We start from the raw sequence: 12,140 nt of genomic DNA, 5'->3' as shown, positions 1-12,140 counted from the left end.
AGGACTCAAGCTTCAGGTGGAGCTAGACCAGATGGCCTTTTAAAGTGCCTTCTAATTTTTTATTTCATTTGTGACAGAGGCCATAGCGCTAAGCAACAGGGGGATGGAATTGGTGACCTCAGGAAAGCCAGTCCAAACTCTATGGAATTGTGGATCAACTATGGTTGTCAGATATTTTGAGAGTCCTAGATTTGAACCCCTGCTCCCAGTCAGAGTTTGTGAGGTAGGAGAGGGAATGTGATTCCTGTTTTTGTTGGTGGTGGTGTTTTTATTTGCTTAGTTGTTTGTTTTTTATCAAGGAAAGGGGTATTAATGTCCTTTTAAAAAAAATTTATGTATTTAAGGCAATGGGGTTAAGTGACTTGTCCAAGGTCACACAGAGCTAGGCAATTATTAAGAGTCTGAGGCTGGATTTGAACTTAGGTCTTCTTGACTCCAGGTCTGGTGTTCTATCCCCTGCATCACCTAGCTGCCCCCTGCATCATTTTTTTCTGCTGAGTAGGTAAAAAAAATAGTCCAGAAGCATCTCCATAGCTCATATCATTCCATTTTCTGAGATTATCTCTGGTTTACCCCATTTCTATTTTGTATTACATAGTTTTCAATATTTAAATTAATTCACACTATTCACTAGATCAATTACTTTTTTTTAAAGATTTTATTTGAGTTTTACAATTTTTCCCCTAATCTTACTTCCCTCCCTCCTCCCCACCCCCCACAGAAAGCAGTTTGTCAGTCTTTACATTGTTTTCATGTTGTACCTTGATCCAAATTGAGTATGATGAGAGAGAATTCACATCATTAGGGAAGAAACAAAAAGTATAAGAGATAACAAGATCAGACAATAAGATATCAGTTTTTTCCCCCTAAATTAAAGGTAATAGTCCTTGGTCTTTGTTCAAACTCCACAATCCTTTCTCTGCATACAGATGGTACTCTCCTTTGCAGGCAACCCAAAATTGTTCCCGATTGTTGCACTGATGGGATGAGCGAGTCCTTCAAGGTTGATCATCGCCCCCATGTTGCTGTTAGGGTGTACAGTTTTTTGTGGTTCTGCTCATCTCACTCAGCATCAGTTCATGCAAATCCATCCAGGCTTCCCTGAATTCCCATCCCTCCTGGTTTCTAATAGAACAATAGTGTTCCACGACATACATATACCACAGCTTGCTAAGCTATTCCCCAGTTGAAGGACATTTACTTGATTTTCAATTCTTTGCCACCACAAACAGAGCTGCTATGAATATTTTTGTACAGGTGATTTTTTTTTTACCCTTTTTCATGATCTCTTCAGGGTATAGACCCAGTAGTGGTATTGCTGGATCAAAGGGTATGCACATTTTTGTGGCCCTTTGGGTGTAGTTCCAAATTTCTCTCCAGAAAGGTCAGATGAGTTCACAACTCCACCAACAATAGTGTCCCAGATTTCCCACATCCCTTTCAACATTGATCATTGTCCTCTCTGGTCATATTAGTCAGTCTGAGAGGTGTGAGGTGGTAACTCAGAGAAGCTTTAATTTGCATTTCTCTAATAAGTAATGATTTAGAGCAATTTTTCATAAGGCTATGGATTGCTTTGATCTCCTCATCTGTAAATTGCCTTTGCATATCCTTTGACCATTTGTCAATTGGGGAATGGCTTTTTTTTTTTAAATATAACAGTTCTCTGTATATTTTAGAAATGAGTCCTTTGTCAGAATCATTAGTGGTAAAGATTGTTTCCCAATTTACTACATTTCTTTTGATCTTGGTTACAGTGGTTTTGTCTGTGCAAAAGCCTTTTAATTTAATGTAATCAAAATCATCTAGTTTGTTTTTAGCGATATTCTCCATCACTTCCTTAGTTACAAACTGCTCCCCTTCCATAGATCTGACAGCGAAACTAGTCCTTGATCTTCTAGTTTGCTTATAGTATTGTTTTTTATGTCTAAATCCTGTATTCATTTGGATCTTATCTTGCTATAGGGTTTGAGGTATTGGTCTAATCTGAGTTTCTTCCATACTAACTTATTTTCCCAGCAGTTTTTATCAAAGAGTTTTTATCCCAATAGCTGGCCTCTTTGGGTTTATCAAACAGCAGATTACTATACTTGTTTCCTGCTATTGCACCTAGTCCATTCCACTGGTCCACCACTCTGTTTCTTAGCCAATACCAGACAATTTTGATGACTGATGCTTTATAACATAATTTTAGATCAGGTAGGGCTAAGCCACTGAGAAGGTCAATTACTGAAGAAACTGAAGCTGAAATATTTTGGCCACATAATGAGAAGACAGGACTCCTTGAAAAAGACTTGGGAAAGATTGAAGGCAAAAGGAGAATGGGATGGCAGAGGGTGAGATGGAGAGTTAGGTCACCTTGAATAGACCTCTGGGGATAGTGGAAGAAGATCCTGGTGGGCAATTTCATGTCACCCATTATATGAACTACAGGAGAGCAGAAACTGTTTGCCTTTCCTTGCATCCTGTGTCCTAGCTAGGACACACAGACTTAATAAGTGCTTGTTGATTGGTTAAAGGAGGAGGGATAGGATTTTACTTTCTGTCCAAAGGACAGAACTAGGAATGAAGGGTAAATGTTACAAAAAGGAAAGCTGGGGTTCTAACATCAGGAAAAATTTTCTGATGATTTGAACCGACCAGAAGTAAAATGGGCTAACTTGGGATCTCTTCACTTGCAGTCTTTCAGGTAGCCTGGATGGTCACATGTCAGGGAGACAGGCATCAGAGGGGATTCAAGGTCAGGGATGGGTTAGACCAGGGGTCTTTCAGCTTTGGGATTTGAGGATTTGAGGAAGGCCCCCTATGAAGATTCATTTCTCTGTATCTTTTGAGTCAAAGAAAGGCATAAGAGACCCTGCCTTCAGGAAGCTTGAAGTCTAATAGGGAAAGACGAGATAAAAAGAGACTGAAGATGGGAGGAGGTATACCCCACTTCCTGCCTTAAGGGACATGATGAAATCCTGTAGCTGGGATGGGAAGTGAACTAAAGTCCCTGGATGCCCTCTTTCAATGGTAGAAGATTAGAGAGGAGCTCTCCAATGTTCAACCTCCACCTAAAGAACGGTTGAGTTTTGGAGTTGATTTCATCTTGCAAAATAATGAGTTTCTGAAAATCATGAAATCTAGGTGAACAGCCAAGTAGAAAAGTGGAAAAGGATTTGGAAGCAGATTTTCCTGCCTCCAAGGCCATCATTCTGTCCATTATGCCTCAAGACTAGAGAGGACAGAGGATGAGGTGGAGGTTGATATTTTCTTTTTTTTTTTTCCCAGTAGGGATGCTAGCTACCACTTTGGGGAAGATCAATTATATTTTAGGGGGAAAGAAAGCTGCTGCTATTGCAATTTGAATGAGTCTCCTGAGGGCTTTATTGTCTGAGCTCAGCTGAATTACCAGATGCCATGTGGATGTATTTCTAAAACTACCTCCTCCTTCCTCTCTCTCTCTCTCCCCCCCAACCAACCCTCCCTCCAGGTTCTATGCTTAGGGGTACTATTTTATCTTGGAAATTCTGCCTTAGTTCTAACTTGAGGGTTACTGGTATCTTGAATAGCCTAGACCCAGAGTGTCCACTCCATAATTAAGTCCATAAAACAGAAAAAGACTGGCCTACAATTTCACCTTCTTGTTTTCCATAGGACAAAGAGAACTGATACACCACTCCTAATCAGATCCACCCTTACCCCCCAATCCACCCCTAACCCCACCTCCTGACACTTGTATGTAAAATAAATGGGTTACTGGTTCATTTCATCCTCACAATTCTTGGAGATAGGAATTATTATCCCCATTTTTTGGATCAAGAAACTGAAGCAGTTAAATGACTTGCCCAGGGTCACAATCTAGTGTCTGAGGACAAATTTGAACTCAGGTCTTTTTGACACCAGATCTAGTGTTCTAGCTGCCTTTATTAAAGGGGGCTTACATGGACATTGTGGCCCTAGGGTCTCATCAACTTGGAGTTATTACTCTTGTTATATCTGGCCCCAGCTTGTATACTAGGCATCTTTTTTCCTTATTAGGACATACTAACACCATATTCTCTTTCTTATTATAACAAGGATTCTATGGACTCATAGACTGGAGTTTTCTCAGTTCTGTTTTGCCTCAGCCGTTTTCATTTGCCCCTTCAGAATTCTCTCCCCACCTGACCACCATAAACAAGCAGTACCCTCCTAAGCATTCACCTAGACTCATGATTTTCCTGTCTTATGCACACTCCCCCCCCAACTCTTCCCCTCCAGTCATCACCTATGTGCCACTCTTCCCCTTTCCTAGGACAATCCACCCCCCTCTCCCTTTTATGTGCTATCTTTCCCTATTAGAATGGAAGTTACCATGGACTTGCTCATTCCATCAGGGCAACAATCAGGAACAATTTTGGGCTGTCTGCAATGGAGAATACCATCTGGATCCAGAGAAAGAACCATGGAGTTTGAACAAAGACCAGACTATTACCTTCAATTTAGAAAAAAAAACCCATTATCTTATTATATAATTTTGCTATCTCTTATACTTTATGTTTCTTCCTTAAGGATCTGATTTCTCTCTCTCTCATCACATTCTACTTAGATCAATGTATACCATGGAAACAATGTAAAGACTAGCAGACTGCCTTCTGTGGGGGGGGAGGGAAGCGAGATTAGGGGATAAAATTGTAAAACTCAAAATAAATAAAATCTTTCTTAAAAAAAAGAATAAAGACTATTTTCTAAAAAAAAAAAAATTTAAGCAGTTCCTGCCCACAAGAGGTTTTCAGTCTGTTGGGGGCAGACATATATGAGTGTGTATTTATAAAGTAAATATATTTTTAAAAACTAGAAGATTAAAAAAAAAAAGAAAGAAAACCCCTTAGCCAGTATTGGTTGCAATGACCCACAGGGTCACGAATTGAAACAATGAAGATGTGGAGACAATGAATATAAATGTTCTGTTTTGTTTAAAAAACAAAACAAAACTAGAAGATAATTTCAGGGAGAGACACTGTCAGATGAGGGATCAGAGAATCTCTGTATAGTAAGGGACCTCAGTGATGAACTAGTCTTGCTCATAGCCCACAGTCACCTCGATGATATATACCAGTTGTCATGGAAGACTTTCTCTGAAGGGGACCTCAGTATCTCATGATGATTGCTATTGTAAGGCATTTTTCTTGATAAAAGCAAAATGAGTTGAGAGCATCTATTTTCTTTCTGAAGTCTGTTACCATCATATTACTTCAACTGCTTCAAAAATAGTGGGGGTTGGGTTTTTGTTGCTTTTTTTCCCTCTTTCAGCTTTGATCTTTGCTTTGTTTATTTTAAGAAAAGCTCCTGCTGCTTTTTTTCCTTATCTTTTGGTCTTTTTGCAATCCTAAGTCATTTCTGTGCTTTCCTCTTATTATCAGTACTGTACAGAGTTGAAATATTCTTTTGTGTCTGCCCTTGGTTCCCTATCCTCATTTCCATTTCCTGTCCCTTTCTAGATCTCATTTTATGATCTGAGTTCATTTGGGGGATTTCCTGTGCAGTCACATTGTTATTTAAAAGATGTGCCTGTTTTGACTTCCTCATTGGGATTATTTGTGGACATACAAACCACTTTTGTTTTCCAAAATCTCCCATCCTCCCCATTCCCTCCCAGCCACATTTCCTCTGTGGTTATAGGGTCAGGCTTAATTTTTTCTGTTTTTTTTTTCCCTTGAATTTTTTGAATACTTCTTCCCTAGGGGTATACAACTGACTATTTTACTTCATCTTAACTGATGGCATTGAACAGATATTTGTTGGAAAGGATTGTTTAAGGCAGAATTTCATTTTATTGAACCAAATTCTTTGATTCTCATCTCAGGGGTCAATTTCAATGGGACAATTTTCCAATTTTCTACTTCCTCCTTGAGTGGCCTGTTCTAGAAGCAACCAGAGTCTTTGAGTAAAGAGGAAAACCAAGGACTTTTTCTCTTGCCCCAGCCCTTATGTGGATAGGGCCATTTTCTCTCCTCTTCTAGATCTATTTTTCCTTTAGTTATCATTTTCCATTCTTGGCTTGGAGGAGAGGATAGGACTCTTTAAACCTAATTAAGAATAAGTAATGAAGAAAGTGATTTGAGTGAGACCAATAACCTCACAGAGATCTTAAGGAAGGGAAAAGCAAAGGAATAAGCATCTACTATTCATTAGACAGGCAGCTAAGTGGTGCCATAGTGGATAGAAGTCAGGGGAAAACTCCTCTTCACGAGTTCAAATCCAACCTCAAACATTTACTAGCCGTGTGACCCTTACCTTGTTTGTCTCAGTTTCCTCAGCTGTAAAATGAACTGGAAAAGAAAATGGTGAACCATTCCAGTGTCTTGGCCAAGAAAATCCCAAATGAGATCATGAAGAGTTGGACATGACCAAAAAAAATAAAAATAAAAAAAAGACAGATGTGCTGAAAGTAGGCTAAACCTTCTATGATTATTATCTCATTCTCCTTAATATCACATTTTCACTCAACTGGATAGAAAAAATCTATTAGGTCTGAATTCATGTGATTTTTTTTCCTTTTCCTTGAGATTTTTGGAAATCATAGTACTGTTTTATCAGTAACGTCTCTGGTTCATATTGGAGCTCGAGTCAGACATCCTAGTGATTGAAAGAAATAGTTTCCGTGTGTGTGTGTGTGTGTGTGTGTGTGTGTGTGTGTCTGTGTGTCTGTGTTTCAGAGTAATCATAATCATAAGCTAGCTAACTCCAATGCTTCCTCTTATCTCCCCAAGGACACACCCTCACTCAAGATCGATATCCTACAGAAACCAGTTTCACTTGGAGAAATCTTGGCCACTACAGAAAGCAAACAAAGTGCTTCAAAACAACAAGGAATGGGAAAGAGAGAGAGACCAGTAAGGAGAGGTGGAGTGGGCATGGGGCTGTGGTGAGCAGGAGGCAGGAAGCAGCCATCCTCTCCCTCTCCACATTCTCTCACCCTCCTGCAAGTTCACAGAAGTGGCAGCTGCGAAGGTGGGGGGCAGGTGTTTCATCCTCCGTCTTGCTTATCCTACCAAAAGTGTAAGGATGCCAGGTCTTACCTTTTAGGCACTGATCCCTCCTTGCCTTTTGGGAGGATTCTGCTTTCTTCTTTCTCCTTTCACAAAAAGGGAGGAAGAGCAACCTTTTTAGGTCCTATTCCATAGTCCTACCTCCCAGAGGTTCATATGGATAGGCATTGGACTGGACCCTTGATATCTGTCTCCAGGGATTCACTAAACTTGTTAATTATCTGTTTTCTCATTTCCAGTCCAGTGGTTCTCCGGGCACACTTTAGATGAAGCTTCATGGGTTTGCATCCAGCTCATTCATCCTTTAATCCTTTCTTTGGAGTTGTCTGTCTTCTTGTTAAGGGAATTGGGCTCCTCAGTGCTTCAATTCTAGTCCCTACCTCAGTTTCATCCCCATGGAAAAGTCCCATTTTTGTTTTTGCTTTAGTGTAAAGTTTCCCCTTAAGAAGAAGGAGAAAAAAAATTAAAAAAACAAGAAGTAAAAAGGTCCCCATGATACAAACCAAAAAAGGTATATGAACCAGATGGCTTTATTCCTACTCAGAAAAGGGAGTACTTAAAACAGAATCCAACAATTTTTCCTGCTATTACAATTAGTGAAGAGATTAATATTCAAGTCTTATTTGCAAATAGTTCCATTAGAATGGTTTCTCATTTGACATTTGACATTTTGACCTCTGCTAAGTACAGTCTTATCTACACTAAGATGGGTTCTCGGTTGGGATGGAATTATGAATATTTAATGATGTGCTCTATGAAAAAACTTTCAATTTGTTGTTGTTCAGTCATTTTAGTTGTATTTAATCCACATAACTTTTCTTGGAAAGGACACTGGAGTGATTTGCTGTTTTCTTTTCCATCTCATTTGACAGGTGAAGAAACTGAGTCAGACAGGGTTATGTGACTTGCCCAAGGTTACACAGTTAGTAAGTGTCTGAGTCTGGATTTGAACTCAAGTCTTCCTGACTCCAGGCTCTGCATTCTGTCCAGTTGCCCTACTTTTAATTTTACTCTGCACTATTATTATTTTTTCCATCCCTTTCTTAAGTCCAGACCAGTTGTATCAAACTCAAATAGGAAAGGGAGGTAGTATATTGGCTTAGAAAACTACAAATTAACATTATCTTGTGTTGTGTTGCATTTTTATGTTTTTATTTACATATTATATTTTCATTTGGGTCAACTACCCAACTGTGCAGCCTTTGGACCATGAGTTTGACACCCTACCTCTGGACCAGGGGGAGAATCATCTGTCCTTTTGGTCTGGCACCACAGGCAGGACTTCAAAGTCATTAAATCTAGAAGCTTTTTAGGGGTGAATTAATGGAATGTTTGACCAAATATCGCAGGCTGATTTTTAAGTTGATAATTTTGTATAGCCCAAGAATTATTTTATAAATCTCCAAATGACCCTTGTCAGAAAAAAGGTTCCCCACCCCTGCTCTAGAAAATCAATAAAATCAATGTGTACAGTTTGTTGGAAAAAATGGTCAAGTAAGCCTCCGATTCTTTCCTTTTCAAACTACCTCTAGTGTCACACAATCACTCCAGTAGCTGTTGCCCTGCTACTTGGGGTTCCCCATCATGGAAAAGACCCAACTATAGGGGCAGCTAGGTAGTACAATGGATAGGACTCTGGCCTGGGCATCAGGAGGACCTGAGTTTAAATCTAACCTCAAACACATAATAGTTACCTAGCTGAGTGACCTCAGGCAAGTCACTTAACCCCATTGCCTTGCAAAAAAAAACCAAAAGAAAATGTGTAGCCATGAAAGACCCAACTATCTTCTGAGATGTCACAAGACTCTGTACCAAAGAGAAGACTCAGATGGGAAGATGGCTCCATTCTAGAGGCACAGGGTTAGGGATTGGAGAGACTTTCCTCTCCCACACAATTCTCCAGAGAGGGAGAAAGAAAATTTAGAACTCAAAATTAAAAAAAAAAAAGAATGTTAAAATTTGTCTTTATATGTAATTAGAAAAAAGTAAAATACTATTAGGAAAAAAAAGTAATACCAGAGACTTTGGAGGGATGATGAGATATCAACAAGGTGACAAAGGAAAACTTTGAGTACATCGATGTCTTTTTCTGAATGGATGTCAGGACAGTTAAGTGACACAGTGGATAGATGGGGACAAAAGTCAGTAAGATCTCTCAAATCTGGTCTCAGACACTTACAATCCCTACTCTTAATACTTTATTCAAATTCAAATGACTTTCATCACTTTTCAAAAAGAGATGAAAAGAGAGATTTGAGCTCTGAAGTCCTATGACTCCATGGTAAGTCATTTAACCCTGTTGGTCTTAGTTTCCTCTTCTGTAAAATGAGCTAAAGAAGGAAATGGCAAACCACTCTAGTTTCTTTATCAAAAAAAAAACCAAACCAAAATCACATTTGACACCCAAAAGAGTCTGACATTACTGAAATGAACAACAAAATGAACAAGAAAATTATAAGCATAGTTCTATATGCCCTATACACTTTATTCTGAGGTTAGCAGTTACAGAATTTCTGCATATGTCCAAATAAGGGAGCATGGACCTTCCTTTATAAATTGCCAGTCTTTTTTGGAAGCAGACTTCCCAGCTTATTCTATGTGGGCCCATTGGTCATGCTCTGTTGATGGTACTCCCATTGGTCAGACTTCTGTTATTCTATTATCTTCTTCTTCCTTTCCCACTTTTCTCATAAGACCTGGTGTCTTCATATGTATTCATGATTTTAATCTTATGTGCTGGGAACAACTAGTAGGAACAAGAGCCCTAAATTTGGAGTCCCTCACTGGATCTGGGATCAAGTCCTGACTACCATTTCTGCTTTAGGTTTATCATTTAAAATTCTCTGAAGCTTGTTTCTTCAACTATAAAATATAGGTATTGAATTATATGACCTCTGAAATCCCTGTGAAACTAGGAAATTGCTATGACTAATTTCTTTTCTCTTCCAAACTGTGTTCAACTCTTTTGCAGGTGCCTTTACTAACCAAATTTGTTCAAAACTAGAACCACAAATATGTGTTTCCTCTCTCTCATAATCAAAATCAATGTTGGAAGACTTCAAAGTTGCACTGTTATGTAAGACTTACTTAGAGGCCACCTCTACTCTCTTATGTGTGGGTAAGACACTGTTTTCTTTTTTCTTTTAATTTAATTTTTATTTTTTCCAATTACATGCAAAGTTCAACACTCATCTTTTTGCAGACTTTTGAGTTCCACATTTTTCTACCACCCTCCCTTTTCTTACCCCTCCCTTTGACAACATACAGTCTGATACACATTGTAAATTTACAGTCATGTGTAACATATTTCCTTATTAGTCATGTGGTGAAAGAGAAATTAGAACTAAGGGGGCAGCTAGGTGGTGTAGTGGATAAAGCACCAGCCCTGGAGTCAGGAGTACCTGGGTTCAAATCTGGTCTCAGACACTTAATGATTACCTAGCTGTGTGGCCTTGGGCAAGCCACTTAACCCCATTTGCCTTTCAAATACCTAAAAAAAAAAAAAAAGAAATTAGAACTAAGGGGATAAACAACCATGTGATATTTTAAAGATGAGAATAAAAGAAACCTAACATTCCCTGGCCTTGGTTCTGCTATATAGAACTACCTAGACCAGTAGTTACCTACTCTTAACTCTTATTCAATTCAATTCAACTTAGACTCTTAACTCTTATTCAGATCCAAAAGACTTTCATCACTTTTCAGAAAGGCATCAAAAGGGAGAGAGATTTAAACCTTGGAGTACCATGATTTTGGGGTAGACCCATGAATAAATTTTATGGATCACTCAAGGGACCAGGAAAAACTAGGGAGTCCACTTGGGTCAAGATCTAAATTTTTGAGGTTACAAGACCAAGAGTTAGTTTATATTCCTTGTCCAGTAGTTCTTAAAATAACCCAATACTCTTGGGCCCCAAGGCATAGCCCATTGGTCATGCTCTGTTGACCCTCATTGGTCCCATTGTTTTTGCAAGGCAATGGGGTTAAGTGGCTTGCCCAAGGCCACACAGCTAGGTAATCATTAAGTGTCTGAGACCAGATTTGAACCCAGGTACTCCTGACTCCAGGGCCCGGTGCTCTATCCACTGTGTCACCTAGCTGCCCCCTGACCCAATACTGTTAAAAGAGAGAGAAGAGAAGAAGAGAAGAGAAGAGAAGAGAAGAGAGGAGAAGAGAAGAGAAGAGAAGAGAAGAGAAGAGAAGAGAAGAGAGTGGGGAGGAGGGAGGAAGAGAGACAGAGACAAAGAGGAGGGGAGAAGAGAGAGAAGGAAGGAAGGAGGGATGGAGGGAGAGAGACAGAGAGAGAGAGAGAGAGAGAGACAGAGAGACAGAGAGACAGGGAGAGAGGGACAGAGAGAGAGGCAGAGAGACAGACAGAAACTGAGAGACAGAGATGGAGTGAGAAACAGACACAGAGACAGAAACACACAGAGAGAGAGACACAGAGAGAGAGAGAAAGAGACACACACAAACACACACACACACACACACACACACACACAGAGAGAGAGAGAGAGAGAGAGAGAGAGAGAGAGAGAGAGAGAGAGAGAGAGAAGGAAAAAAGCAGGTATAATAATACTGTGGGGATGGCTACAATGGAAAAGCAAAGTCAAATCCTAAATTTTCTGACTCTCATTTACCCGGGGGTTCCAATGACAAAGATCCCAATCTTAGCAAACCCTCTTCCCCATCCAAATTAGGACTTAAGTTTTTATGATTACTACTTAGGACAGGGTGCAACAGTTTAAAAAGACTTTTTTGACCTAACTTGTCCAATTGAATAGAAAGTTAAAGGGAAAAAGACTGAATTTCTGGCCTCCAGAATTTACTCTTTTGCCTCATTTGGAGATCTGCTCCATCTGCTCTAGGAAATGACTCATCCCCTTCAAAGGCTCTTTCTACTTAAGTCCTGAGGCTTTTAAGGTAAATGCTACTTTGTAGGCTGGGACTGTCACATAGGGGTGACATCAGAGTCATCTGTAATGTCATTTTGGCTCATTTAGCAAAATTCAACATCCACTCTTAGGATTCTTTTAAGGACCTAATTAGATGGGCTTCATGCTCTGTTTCCCATAAACTCTATCATAAATCATTTACTGAAGGCCTAAGTAAATGGAGAGAAAA

The 12,140-nt window shown here is 39.5% G+C and overlaps 1 long non-coding RNA gene across 8 annotated transcripts in view; it reads right to left on the bottom strand.

Annotated features, from left to right (window-relative positions):
- Positions 1–4,297: 4,297 nt before the first annotated feature.
- Positions 4,298–12,140, bottom strand: part of LOC141495411 (uncharacterized) — a 43,302-nt gene continuing 35,459 nt past the window's right edge. For 6 of the 8 annotated variants that reach the window (XR_012470769.1, XR_012470771.1, XR_012470770.1 and 3 more), the window contains one exon: positions 4,298–7,456. This is a non-coding gene — a long non-coding RNA (uncharacterized LOC141495411). Of the gene's footprint in view, positions 7,457–7,484; positions 10,507–12,140 lie in introns of those variants that run through there. The other 2 variants (XR_012470772.1, XR_012470773.1) reach the window with 2 other exon arrangements.

Source organism: Macrotis lagotis, chromosome 1 (genome assembly GCF_037893015.1).
Source record: "Macrotis lagotis isolate mMagLag1 chromosome 1, bilby.v1.9.chrom.fasta, whole genome shotgun sequence".
Lineage (NCBI taxonomy): Eukaryota > Metazoa > Chordata > Mammalia > Peramelemorphia > Peramelidae > Macrotis > Macrotis lagotis.
The sequence above is the reverse complement of the archived record's forward strand: the minus strand, read 5'-3'. Positions and strand labels throughout refer to the sequence as shown.